The sequence below is a fragment of the Eschrichtius robustus genome, chromosome 18 (genome assembly GCF_028021215.1).
Source record: "Eschrichtius robustus isolate mEscRob2 chromosome 18, mEscRob2.pri, whole genome shotgun sequence".
Classification (NCBI taxonomy): domain Eukaryota; kingdom Metazoa; phylum Chordata; class Mammalia; order Artiodactyla; family Eschrichtiidae; genus Eschrichtius; species Eschrichtius robustus.
Window position 1 is genome coordinate 57,123,279 of NC_090841.1, and position 13,930 is coordinate 57,137,208.

Consider the following 13,930-nt stretch of genomic DNA (forward strand, 5'->3'; position numbering starts at 1 on the left):
CCATCAGAAAAGCCGTCACTCTCTACAAAAGACATGCACGTGAATGTTTTTGAAATATTATTCAGAAGACTCCCAAAAGACATCTCTCATGTCCATTTGTAGAATGGATAAACAAATTGGGATATATTTATATAATGAAATGTTGTAAAGCAATGAAAATAAATCAATTATACCTATACATAACAACATGAATACCTTTCACAAGCATAATGTTAACCCAAGAAGCCAGGTGTAAAAAGTACATCCTGCATGATTCCTTTTGTATATAATTCAAAACATGCATTAGCAGTGATGACAATGATTACTTTGGGGGATGGGGGAGGCAGTAGTGATGAGGAAGGGCACAAAAGGAGGTGTTTGACATACTGTAATATGCTTGGCCTAGGTAATACTTACATAAGCGTTGACATACTGTAATATGCTTGGCCTAGGTAATATTTACATAAGCGTGCTCACTTTTTGATAATTCAATGAGCTATATACATGCGTGCCTTTTATCTTTTTCTGGATGTGTCTTGTACTTCAACTTAAAAAGTTAAATGAAAATACTCATGCTAACCATGGAAAAGAAATAGGTCCTTAACGCTTTAAAAGATAGTTCAGTGAAAACAATCAAGATTACATTTGCATGTATTTATCCAATAGAAAAAAGGGAAGATTTTGAAGAATACCTCATTCAAATCGTATTTTTGGAAAAAAAAAAAAAAAAGAGAGAGAGAGAATTCAGTGATGATATTTTGCCTACCTCTGTTGCTGCTTCACATTATGGACTCTCAGTGCCTTCTTTACCACTGGAAATAGAATCATGAATGCCCTTAAATCTCATCAGAGTAGAGAACCAATTCCGGAAACCTTGTAACCAATTTAGAACACTCATCCTTAAGATTCTGTTCTCCAGAACCACTCTCAGTATCAAAATATGTGTCACCAGGGTTCTCGAGCGAGAAACAGAAGGGTATGTCTCTGTGTGTGCACGTGTTTGATACCTATTTATATATTCAATTATGTATCTTTAAATGTTTACCTTTTACATATTCAAGCAGTATATACATGTTACATATATTAAATGTTATAAAGTGTATAAAATATATAGTATAAACATATATATAACAGTTAAAAGCCGCACCTTTACAGACGACTTGCACGGGCTGGTGGACCGACCGTGAGGCGCGCGCGACGGCAGCCGAGGCTTCACGAGCGGCGGAGACGCAGACGCTACGCTACGCAGGCCACGTCACGCAGTTGGGCCCGGATCCCGGCTCCGGGCGCGCGAGAAGACGGCTGTGAACGCGCCTCAGCCACAGGCGGGATAGTGCGTCTGGCCCCAGCACCAGCCCTCTGCCTGCCGTGGCCACTCCCGGGGCAGGAGCTGAGGGCCCTAGCCGAGCCCCGCCAGATCCAGAGAGTGCGAAGCCCTCGGAGCCCAGGTAGGCCGAGCCGACCCGGCGCCAGGCCGGTCTAACTGGGAGAGGGTCGCGATGGGAAGTGATGGGCCTGGGGGCCACGCGCGCCTCGTGTCCACTTCACGCTGTGTGGTAACAACTCTCTAAGCATTCTTTTCCGCATAGTTGGAAACACAAATGTAATGCAAGAATAAAAAAAAAAAATTGGGGGTGAAGAAAAAAATGTATATATACATGCACATACATATGTATGTGTTTATGTATGAATGTCTGCTTATACTTTTATTTTTGATAAAATATATATTGAGCCTTTTTGTCATGGGCACCGTGTACCAAGTGAAGACGTCAGGCCAGGACTCTGTCTTTTGAATGCTTGCGTGAGAGTTGAAAAAACAGTCAGCAAGCAGGTGATTACATAAAGTGTATCAGTTTGTAGGCTGGGGGAATAGTATGCTCTGAAAGCTCAGTGGACAGCCATATAGAACAGACCAAAGATGTCAGGATATAACGCATTGATCTCTGCTTTTCCTAGATCCCTACAACCTACTTTTGCCTAAGGGCATCCTTACTCTGGTTGTTCTATCACCTTGGAAACTGCTTCCCCTAAATAATTGCATAATTCACTCCTTTAGTTCATGCAGGCTTCTGCTGAGATATTCATCTCATCAGAGTGCTTTTGCCAGCCACCCTATCTCTTCATGATTCTTTACTTACCTTACCCTAATTTATTTTTCTTCATTACACATGATGTCACTTACTCCTTTGTATGCTTTTGTGTAAGACCCAATAGAGCATGAACCCTATCTGTATTATTTATTGATGTATTTATTCTTAGTTTCTGCAATAAATCTTGACACAGGCTTGGCACTCAAAACAAGTTTGTTGAACAGATGAATCAATATATATAATTTAAAATTTGGAATATGAGTATAAATTAACCTGAGGTGGAGAAAAGGGTGGAGTGAATTTCAGGCAGACAAAAAACTTGAGCCCATAGCCAGACATTCTAGAAAATGTACTTTGAAGCAACTGAACAATATTGAGTAACTGGAGTACTGAATGTAAAGCTAAGGATGGAGGCAACAGGCAAGAGGCAAGGCTGAAGTAATCATCGGTATTAGTTTGGGCAGAAGGGATTGGAAGGGAAAAGACTGAGGCAGATAGGCCAGTTGGGAGATGTGGCAGTAATCTGCATGGCAGATGATGGGAGTTGACACTCAGGGAGGTATGGTAAGGTGGAAACTGCACATATAACAATGTTCAGGAAATAGAATTACATACTTTGAAATTAATTTGATTTGGAGCTAAGGAAGAGAAGCAGATCAAGAATAAAACTTAAATTTCTTGTGTGCAAAATGATGTTATAAAGAGGAGAAGCAACAGGGCAAGAGGTGTGGATTGTGAGTAGTGATTAGAATAGTGGACATTATGAGTTTGAGGTGCCTGTGGAATTTCTAACTGGACTCGTCCAGTAAGAAATTTGCTATATGAAGCCGAAGATTGTGCAAGACCTTGGAGCTGGAGATAGACGTTTGAAAGCCCGGAAGTGATCAGACATTTGAAAGCCCGGAAGTGATCATCGATGCCATAGAAATGAATGAGATATATCAGAGAGAATGAATGGAATAAAGTGGACGTGGAGACTCTGGAGATGGGGAGGGAAATAGGCTCCACAGTATGAGTGAAGATTGATTTTATCATAGAGTGAGGAATGTCTCATTATTCATGGGAACTGAAGATATTTTTATCTTATGGCTTTTTTTAAAATATTGGCACTATTCTATATAGTTATGTGATATGCACTAGTCTCACTTAAAATTTTCCTTCTGTCATAACACATTCATATAAAGCACATTCATATAAACCCAGGTGTTTAATGTAGACTTCTTATTATTGAAAATTATGTGACTAAGGACAGGCATCCTTGTATTATTTGTGTCTTGATTTGGCTTTTCCCAGAACCAGATCCAGAGAAAAGAAAATGTGTGAAAGTAGTTTATTTGGGGGGGGGGGGTGCAGGTGACATCAGTATGGGAGTGAAGAAGTTAGTAAGGAGAGGAGCTACAGTTAATAATGGGTGCACTGTCCATCCTGTTACCATTATGCCTGTCTGAAACTTAATTTCAAGGGGGAAATTCTGGAAAATGGTGTAAAACACATTCCTCAAAATTATACCATCTTAAGAGAGATGTTGTATGTACATGAAAACTCCCATCAGACATTAGTTGAGAGATGATCCTGGAGGTGTTAATTTCTTAACTACCACCAGTCTGCAGTGCACATGGGCAGAGGACCTAAGAGTAGAGAATGCCTCTAGGCAAAGAGATGCTGATGTCAGCACAACACAAGCAAGTGGCAAGACCTAAACTGTCTGGACTGGTCACTGAGGAGCTACAGATAGTTTAAGTCTTTCAGTATTTTGTAATTCATAAGTAGAACCATCCTACTAGCCTGTCACATATATTTTGTATATAATTGGTTGAATATTTTCAAAATTAATTTTAGATTCAGTAATTATTAAGGCCAATTTTATGCTTTTCTTATGTCTTCAAGCGTGCAAGAGTGACTGTGTATTATATAACCAAAACACTCTCCAGAATGCATATTACCCTTTAAAATTTAGTTGAAATATTAGTGAAATAATAGCACATCTTAGGTTAATTATTCTAAAGAAACACATTTTATACATCTTAGGTTAATTATTCTAAGGAAACACATTTTACACATTTTACAGCAATAACCAACATATAAATTCCCTTATACTTGAATTGTTTTGACTACTTTAGAATTACTAAAATGAAGTAAAATTTAGAATAAATTTGCTGTTTCCATAGTTGTTTTATTCCGAGTGTGCCTATTAGCCTAATTTTCTACCCTTCTCAAATCTTCTATGAATTTGACTAATCACAAATATAGTTATTGAATGTATTTTTTAAAATTCTTTAATTTATTTATTTTATTTAATTTTTTTGGCTGCCTTGGGTCTTCATTGCTGTGCGTGGGCTTTCTCTAGTTGTGGTGAGTGGGCACTACTCTTTGCTGCGGTGCGCAGTGTATTTTCAGTTGATTATATAAAAGGGATCTCATACAGTGCCTGTATATTTTATATTTGCTTTCTGCTGCTGTGTTCATTTATCGGTTCTATTTTTAGCATAAATTTCTATTATATTTATTACATTTAGTTTGTTTCCTAAAAGCATCTTGCCACATGGTTTTTGTTTATGTTGTTATATCTTATTTGATCAACCTCATTTTGTACAGGAAATATAAAAATTATTGGGAAAGTGTGGAAACAAATCTTTAACAGCAATTTCCTAAAAACCAGTTTTTCATCTACAATCAATATGGAACTAATCGTTTTATGTTTTATACCCTTTAAGGTATGTTTATATTTAAAAAGTATACATTTGAACATAGCCTTGAAAAAGCTCCACCTCCTAAAATATGGAGTAATTTTTATGTTTATTATTTTACCTAATATACAATAGATTCTGTAAAACATTTATTAAGATGATAATCAAAAATTTTATATTTATTTAGGTACCAAGATTGTCTTTAAATTATTTGTATTTGGAATCTTTAGAACTATATTATACAGAAAAAGAGTATTATTTTAGGTTTATAAATTTTCCTGTGTACCACCAAAATTTTGGTAAGGGATCATTACTGTAAAAAAAATTTTTTTTATTGAGGTCTAATTGATATACCAAAAAATGTACATATTTAATGCATGCAATTTGATGAGTTTGGACACATGCATACACCCTTGTGACAATCATTACAATCAAGGTAATAAGCATATCCATCACCTCCAACTGTTTCCTCTTGCCCTGTATGTGTGTGTGTGTGTGTGTGTGTGTGTGTGTGTGTGTGTATTAAGAATACCTACTATGAGATCTACCCTACTGACAAATGTTTCAGGCCCACAATAGATTACCATTAACTGTAGGCACTACATTGTACAGTAGATCCCCAGAATCATTCATTTACATAATTGAAACTTTATACCCATTTAACAGCAACTCCTTGTTCCCCCTACCCCAGCCTCTGGCAACCAGCATTCTACTCTATGCTTCTATGAGTTTGGTTACTTCAGATTCCTCATATACATGGAATCATGCAGCGTTTGTCCTTCCTTCTGTTACTGGCTTATTTTACTTAACATAATGCCAAGTTCATCCATGTTGTCTCAAATGGCAGGGTTTCCTTCTCTTAAGGATGAGTAACACTCCATTGTACATATATGCCATGTGTACTTTATCCGTTCACCCATCAATGGACATTTAGGTTGTTTCCTAAATTTGGCTCTTGTGACTAATGCTCCAGTGAACATGGAGTGCAGATATCTCCTCAAATCCTAATTTCAATTATTTTGGATATGTAGTCGGAAATGTGATTTGTGGATCAAATGGTGATTCTATTTTTATTTTTTTTTGAGGGACCTCTATGCACCACAGCAACTGCACCAATTTACATTCCCTCCAAGAGTTCCAGTTTCTCCATATCCTTGTCAATACTTCTTATCTTTTGTCTTTTTGATAATAGCCATCCCGATAGGTGTAAGGTGATAGCTCATTTTGGTTTTAATTTGCATTTCCCTGATGATTACTGATGTTGAATACCTTTTCATATACCTGTTGGCCATTTGTGTGTCTCCTTTGGTGAAATATCTGTTCTGGTCCTTTACCCATTTTTCAATCAGTTTATTTGGTTTTTTTTGTTTGCTATTGAGTTGTCTAAGTTTTATACATTTTTTGATATAAATCGCTTATCAGATAACATGGTTAGCAAATACTGTCTTCCATTCCATAGGTTGCTTTTTCATTCTGTTGATTGTTTCCTTGATGCTGCAGAAGCTTTTTAGTTGATGCCATCCCACTTATTAATTTTTGCTTTTGTTTCCTGTGCTGTTGGCGTCATATCCAAGAAAGTATTGCCAAGACCAGTGTCCAAAAGCTTTTCCCCTATGTTTCCTTCTAGGAGTTTTACAGTTTCAGGTCTTACATGCAAGTCTGTAATGCAAATTGAACTGATTTTTGTGTATGGTGTAAAATAAGATTCCAATTTTTTTCTTTTTTTTGCATGTAGATACCCAGTTTTCCCAACAGTATTTGTTGAAGAGACTATCCTTTTCCCATTGTGTATTCCTGGCACGCTTTTTGAGGATCAGTTGACTGTACATATGGTTTTATTTCTGGGGTCTGTATTCTATTCCGTTGGCCTCTATGTCTGTCTTTATGCCAGTACCATACTTTTAAAATTACTGTAGCACTGTAATATATTTTGAAATCAGGAAATGTGATGCCTCTAGCTTTGTTCTTCTTTCTCAAGATTTCTTTGGCTATTTGAGGTGTTTTGTGGTTCTGTGTGAATTTTAGAATTGTTTTTCTGTTTCTATAAAACATGTCATTGGGATTTTGATGGCTATAGCATTGAACCTATAGATTCAATATGATAACCACATTAACAGACCGAAGGATAAAAATTACACAGTCATCTCAATAGATGCAGAAAAAGCATTTGACAAAATTCAGTATCAATTCATGATAAAAACTCTCAATAAATTAGGTGTAGAAGGAATTTACCTCAACATAATTGAGTCATGTATAACAGGTCCACAGCTAACAGAATATTCAACCATGAAATATCTTTGAAAATTTGAAATCTTTTCCTCTAAGATCTGGAGCAACTCATGGATGCATACTCTACAGCTTCTAATCAACATAGTACTGGATGTTCTAGGTAGAGTAAGAAAAAAAAGGCATGCAAATTGGAAAGGGAAAAGTAGAATTTTGTCTGTTTGCATATAGCATGATCTTATATATAGAAAACCCTGAAGACTCCACACACACACACACACACACACACACACACACACACACACACACACAAACTGCTAGAAGTAACAGATGAATTCAGTAAAGTTTCAGGAAAAAATATCAACATAGAAAAATGCTTTGCATTTCAAATACTGTAACAGTGAACTATCTGTAAAGAAATTTAAGAGGTCAGTTCAAAATATGATCATACTAATACTGAGAAGTCAGTAAGCTATTAAACTGTAAACTGAATTTTAAAAAATATACTTAAGAATATATTCGTTAATTAATATTATGCTGGGCAATTTTTGCTATGATTATATTATAGCAAGATGCTCTTGCCTTCAGAAAGTCATAATCAAGGAATGAACCATACAACTGAGTGAATCACACAAATAATCTTACATAATTAAACATGCTTCTTGTGGTTAAGTGTCAGTTTTTCAGTTCAGTCTGTTTTCTTAGCCTATGGTTCCATCATAGACTTCTTAAACATAGTTCTGATCATTCGGAAATTGCTTGTGATTTATATTTCATTGGATTTGACTCATGAGTATTAGCTGTAGATGTTCAGATTGGAAATGAAACATAAAATATAGAGAACTTTCATAATATAGCAATTACATTTCTATATATTAATAATTAAAATATCAAATATAATTAAAATATCAAATTATATTCAAACCATTGAACTAGAGAAGACATAAGAAAGGAGTGTATTTATAGTAATCATCAGAATATGATATGTTTTTGTTATTAATTGTAGAGTGCTATTTTCCATCTTGGACATCAATTGAATGGATATAAATTGTAGCATTGTTTATAATAGGTTAATAAACAAAGACCTCTGTTGAACATTGAGCACTTAAATAAGGCGTGAATAGAAGACATGGAATCTTCAATTTAGGTTATAGTCAGAAATGTTAACAATTTCCATATATGTGGATAGTTTAAATAGAATATGAAGTTAAACAATGCCTGAGATGTTCCTCAAATATTTGTTTAACTCTGTACCAGATAATTTTAAAATTATAACATTAAAGATGTTTCTCAAGTTTGCCATGAGTCTACTCCTCTTACTACTTCTCACTCCTTGGGGCTGTGGCTGGTAGCTTTTGACATCACTTCCAATGACCCCACCTCTTCGAACTCATGTTCTTCTTTAAGCTTAGTCCATTATTTGTGAGCTGGGCCTAGTGATTTGGTTCTAATGAATAGAGTATGGAAATTAATGGGTTATCATTTCTGGTATGAGCTTAACTGTGACTTTCAACTTGCTTGCACTCATTTTCTCTTGCTGGTATTCTCTTTTGCTCTCTTGCTTGATCACTTGATGAAGCAAGCCATGTTGTAAGGTAGTGTATGTAGACGAAAATGAGTCAAGAAACTGAGAGACAGTTATAGTCAAACCTCATGAAGAACTGAGGTCTCAGTTTAACAGCCTGTGAGTAACTGAAGGCTGCCAACAACCACATGAGTGAGTTAGGAAGTGAATCCTTCCCAGGGGAGACTTGAAGTGAACGTACATTTGTGAGAGACCTAGAGCCAAATGTATCAACTATACCACTTCAGATTCCTAACTTACAAACATTGTGAAATAATAAATGTTGTAAGCCACTAAGCTTTGGGATAATTTGTTATTGTAGCAATCAACAACTAATATATAGGCATGGGCTAATTTATTTATTCCCAAGGATTAATTTCTCATCAGTTTATTTATAAACTAAAATTCAAGTTACACGACTCTGATGTCTGTTGAAATTCACACCCATATTTCAAAATTCTCATTTTATGTCTACATTTGATACCTCTTAGGAGCCACAATACCAATCTAAACAAAATTGAACTCATCCTTTTTTCACAAAATTTATTTTCTCTCTTAAACCTTAGTTCATGAAATGATACCTTAATCAAACCAGTTTCCCATTATAGTGTTTCAGATTTAGAAGTCATTCTTAGACCTCTCCCACCCTCTCATGAATCTACCATATGATTTTAAAAAATATATTAAGTTTATTTTATTCTACTTTAAAATGCTTCTGGAGTCCTTTTTATAACTGCTGTTTATACCTGAGTTTAAAATATTGTCAATTTGAAAATGAATTTCTATACAAGTTGTATGAGGAGTATCCATTTTTGGTATGGCAATGAAAATTATATTTTAAAAATAAATATCTGCTCACAATTTGTTTCCTAACACTTAAAAAACCTCTCATTTCTTTCAGGTAAAAGTCAGACCTTTAATTTGGATTTAAAGGATCTGATAAAAATGTCCTTTTTAACTCTAATGTATCAATTTATTGTTTGTTTTAGACATAAGCTCATTGAAACTGCCACAGTTTTCTATATTATTTATTTCTTTATCCTCAGGCGTAATTCTATTTCTTTTCAATAAATTCATGAAAGAATGAACAAATGAATGATTAAACATAGTATTGCACATTATAGCCTTCTTAATATTAGGAATATGTTAAGAAACACTCTACTCTGTTAAACACATTGACTTGTAAGGACAGAAATGTGTGAATTTTAGTCCCAACTTTGCTGTTAATCTCATGTCTTTGACATTCAGAAAAATATTCTATAGATAATCACACTGGTTCACTACACTGATATTTCACTGTAATTGAACCTGGTGAGCTAGAGGAATAAGCATTCCAGATTCATTAGTAAGACACATGAATGCATGAGGGTGGAGAGACACAAAAATGAAAAAACAACAAGAAGGGAGTTAAAACAAGAGAGTACACAGTAAGAACATTTAACATACGTTAACATTGAGGATGAGTCAATATCTGACCATATGCTTCAGGCAACTGGCCACAGGTCAAACTGTGTATTCTAATATATGACAGTCTCTCCAGGTAACTGTGTGTATCAGCTTACTTAATGAGTTGAACATCATGTGGCCACCACTGCTAAGAGAAAATCCTGAGATCTCAACACTCCACTAATGTTTGCAAATGCTATTGCTTGGCAGAGGGGAAAAAAAATCAATAACTCACTCACTGGATGAGCTTTCCTGCACCATTATGCCAAAGTCTGGAGTGGAGTGAGGTTCTGCCACATTCTCCATCTACCTTTATGATACATTGCACAGTCAAAAAGAGCCATGGAGATAGATCTTTATGCTTCTCTTCAGTATCTTTTTGTATAAATCCAACGAGAAGAAATTTTGAGGGCTTTTGGAATGTGAGTAAGAGCAAAATATTTTTACCACCAAATTATCTTCTATTTTAATGGAAATAGGGTGAATGATATATAGGTGGATATTAATTTGTCACCTCTAGTCTGCTTAGATTTACATTTTGTCTACTATACCTTTACATATCACCAAGATACGTACCCTGACAAATATAGAAGATCATTTTAAAATCATTAATATAGATTATACTAATTTATTTGAAAAATCTTTGCATTCAAAATATGAAAAGAAATACACAAATTGTATGATATCAACTTATAAGTTTAAATTTGGCAATGTTGTCTTTAAATTTATGAATTATCAACTCGCATTAATTTTCCACCATTGCTAATTAAATTCCTTTTAAAATGTAACAATCAGGAAGAAAATAGCCAACTTTTCATGCTGGTTGGAGTTTAGCATATTCGGAAAGCTAAAGTAGAGGAAACACACAGATGGAAGCTGCAGGTGTAGCCATCTTCCTAGCCTTATTTTGTGATAACCATGGGATTGATTTCTAAACTGGATGGTGTCAAGAATGGTAAAGGGCCTGAGATTTACCTGATTTGCAAACTAGCAAATAAGCCTGCCATGGTTTTATGTTTGCTGACAGAAAACATGAGACACCCATAACAGAGAAAAAGGACTTTGTTACTCAGATACAGCGAGAAGCATAAACTCCATAATTATATCAGTTCCTCTCCTGTCCCCAATCCACTTCCTGAGCACATAACGCAGGTGGGTAGAGCCCACGCAGCAGTGGGCTTGTGTCGCAGATGGAAACCCCAAGATTATAAAACCTGTCTTTTATAATGAACTGCAAGCAAACCTACCCAATCTGTTACCCAGAGGGAGAGCTTATCTTTATTAAACTGAATAGCAAACACTTCTGCCCTCATTATCTCTATCTTCCAAAGCTGTTCACTATGCAACACCCTTAAAAGTAATCCAGGAAGAAAAATTAAAAGGTTGTCAGTGTCTCTACTTTGCAGTGTCTCTACATGCAGGTTTTGATGAAGTATGAGAGACACCATGAACAGGAAGGAACAGCGAAAAAGGCAGTTGACTGTGTCGTGTGAATGCATGGTGAGAGATGGGGATAGAGGTAGGGCTTGGCCAAAAATGTATCTGTATTTTCAACTGCCAATCTTTGAATTTCTGTCATAAACTAATCAGTTATTAAACATTTACTGACCACACACTATGTAAAATTGCCTTAAATTATAATTTCTTACTTTAAAGAAAGCATATTTTGTTAAAAATTAACAAAATTCAGCGAACTGGTGCCTGCTGTTAACACACGTGTTTTAGTTGTCATTTTATCTTCTAATGTGGTTCTAAGCTGAGAACAAGTTTTAAAAATGGGGATAATGAAAGGAGAGATTCTGACAGAGGTGACTTCTCAGAGTCCAAGTGTCTCCAAGGAGTAGTGAGCAGTCAAAAAAGTATTACACCTGAGAGAAAGTGTTGTATGAACTCAGAAGAACATTGGAATGAAGGTAGGAAAATGTTCCAATCAAGCCTCTTAATTTGAATTGTCCTGTGGTTTGCCCTCATCACTTAAGCTGGTTGCTTTCTTAAGAAAGGCTAGGCTAACAAATCACTTTAATTGCATTTTGGTTGAAATTACATTACTGTAACTTCACATATGTAATTGATTACATCATCTAAGAAGACTATTCTCACTAAAAATCAAAAGAACAATTTCTCCAAGCAACAGTGATAATGTATTTATGGCATAATTATTCAGACATCAGTCTCTGGAATTAGATATTCTTGGCTTTAACCCATTACCACTTACTAGCTCTATAACTTAGACAAGTAGCCTAATTTTTCTGAGTCTCATTTTGTTCCTTTGTAAAACAGGAATTTGTACTTAATGCAAAAATTCGTTGTGAATATTTAACAAGTTTATGCATGCAAAGAACACGGTGTTATACTGGAATGATTCTATAATTCTATTCTCTTAATAAAGAAGCAGTACTTCCATAATTAGCATTATTATTATTTTAAAGAGAGGAGTAACGCTGGGTTAACTACCTCTGAGAAAAATAGAACAAACAAATATTATAAAGTAAAAATAATACTTATAGAAACTAGAGAGAAACCTGGAAGGATGAAATATATACTGTATAGATAATTCCATGAATTTGGAGGTAAGGTAGTAAAATTTCTGAGAATAAAAATGATAAGATCTTGTTTCAGTTACCTAATTGAAATCAGTTGCATCAAAAGGCATCCACAAGAAAGTATATATAACAGGGAACTGGAAATACGTTTTTCAGGATGACAAAGTTTTTGAAACATGTCTGGCTTAGGATCCTAAAGAAATGAAATATGAAAAGTAAGAAGATGAGGGTTATGTCTCCCAAAATAAAAATATAGTCTCCTTTACTGTTATTTATGAGGCCATATCTGATCTTCACCCAGTTTCAGTGTCCACACCATTTCAAGTTTGTTGCAAATCCATACGATTTGGATTAGAAGAGCCCACTGCAAAGTACTCTGCTTTCCTTCCCTCAGCTGTCTAAATTTTAGGCACAGTTTTAGCAACAATATTGTTAAAGGATTAAATAGTTAGAGATCTTATGTGACTTAATATTCATTATCAACATCAGAAAAGCTTTGGATATGTCAATGTGTGATCTTAAAGATAAGTAATATTAATAATCACTTTACACATTGATAAAATTCAATTCAGAAATCACAACCATTGCATGTGTGAACCCTAGATCTAAAAAGACTCTGCGTCCATGCTGCAGTCCTTCTATTATTCCATAATCACCCCTCATCAGAATACTTAAAATGACATGGTCAAGTATACCAGTGATGGAGGAAGTTCTGAGAGAATCAATGTATAGCCAAAAAGAGCCATAATGAGAAGTGTTCATGGACTCAGAGGACCCTGCTGTAGCCACCTAGACAATCAGCAGCATGTGTGCTTTATTCACCTTTGTGCCTCCACACATACTATCACAGGGCTTTGCCTATCTAGGTGTTCAATAAAATGCTCACTGAATTGACTTGCTCTGTTTGAAATTCCAATTAAGTTGTCAGCACCACTTATATTTCTTTATCTCAGAACCTCCAGAGGTTCCTCAGAATCAGATAGCAATGAAACTGATTCTGGTTGGAAAGGAAGTTATATGCCTTGCTTTAAGATGTTTGTTCTAATATCTGTTCATCTGTGTCTCATTAAATCAAACAAAAGAGCTTTGTATTCCCTGTTGCCAGTATTCAGCATTAGTGCTCTCAGAAAAATAGTACAGAGTGAAGATCCAGTTTTTAAATAATGGTAATTATAATGGAGGTTCCTGGAAGAACTCTGTATATGTTCCCATTTTGTAAAATTTTTATTTCATTTATAATCTCACTTGTGCTCCCCACCAATCTACTGTTGATTGGTTGATTTACTCATTTATTCCACAAACACTATTGAGTATTTACTCATTACTAGCTAGTCAGCTTGGGTGCTGGGAATTAAGTGATTAACAGTCTTTGGCTTCAAGAAGCTGGGGATCTCA

The 13,930-nt window shown here is 35.3% G+C and overlaps 1 pseudogene; it reads left to right on the forward strand.

The window, feature by feature from the left end:
- LOC137751875 (protein enabled homolog) overlaps window positions 1-13,930 on the forward strand; it is a 137,196-nt pseudogene that overhangs the window by 38,891 nt on the left and 84,375 nt on the right.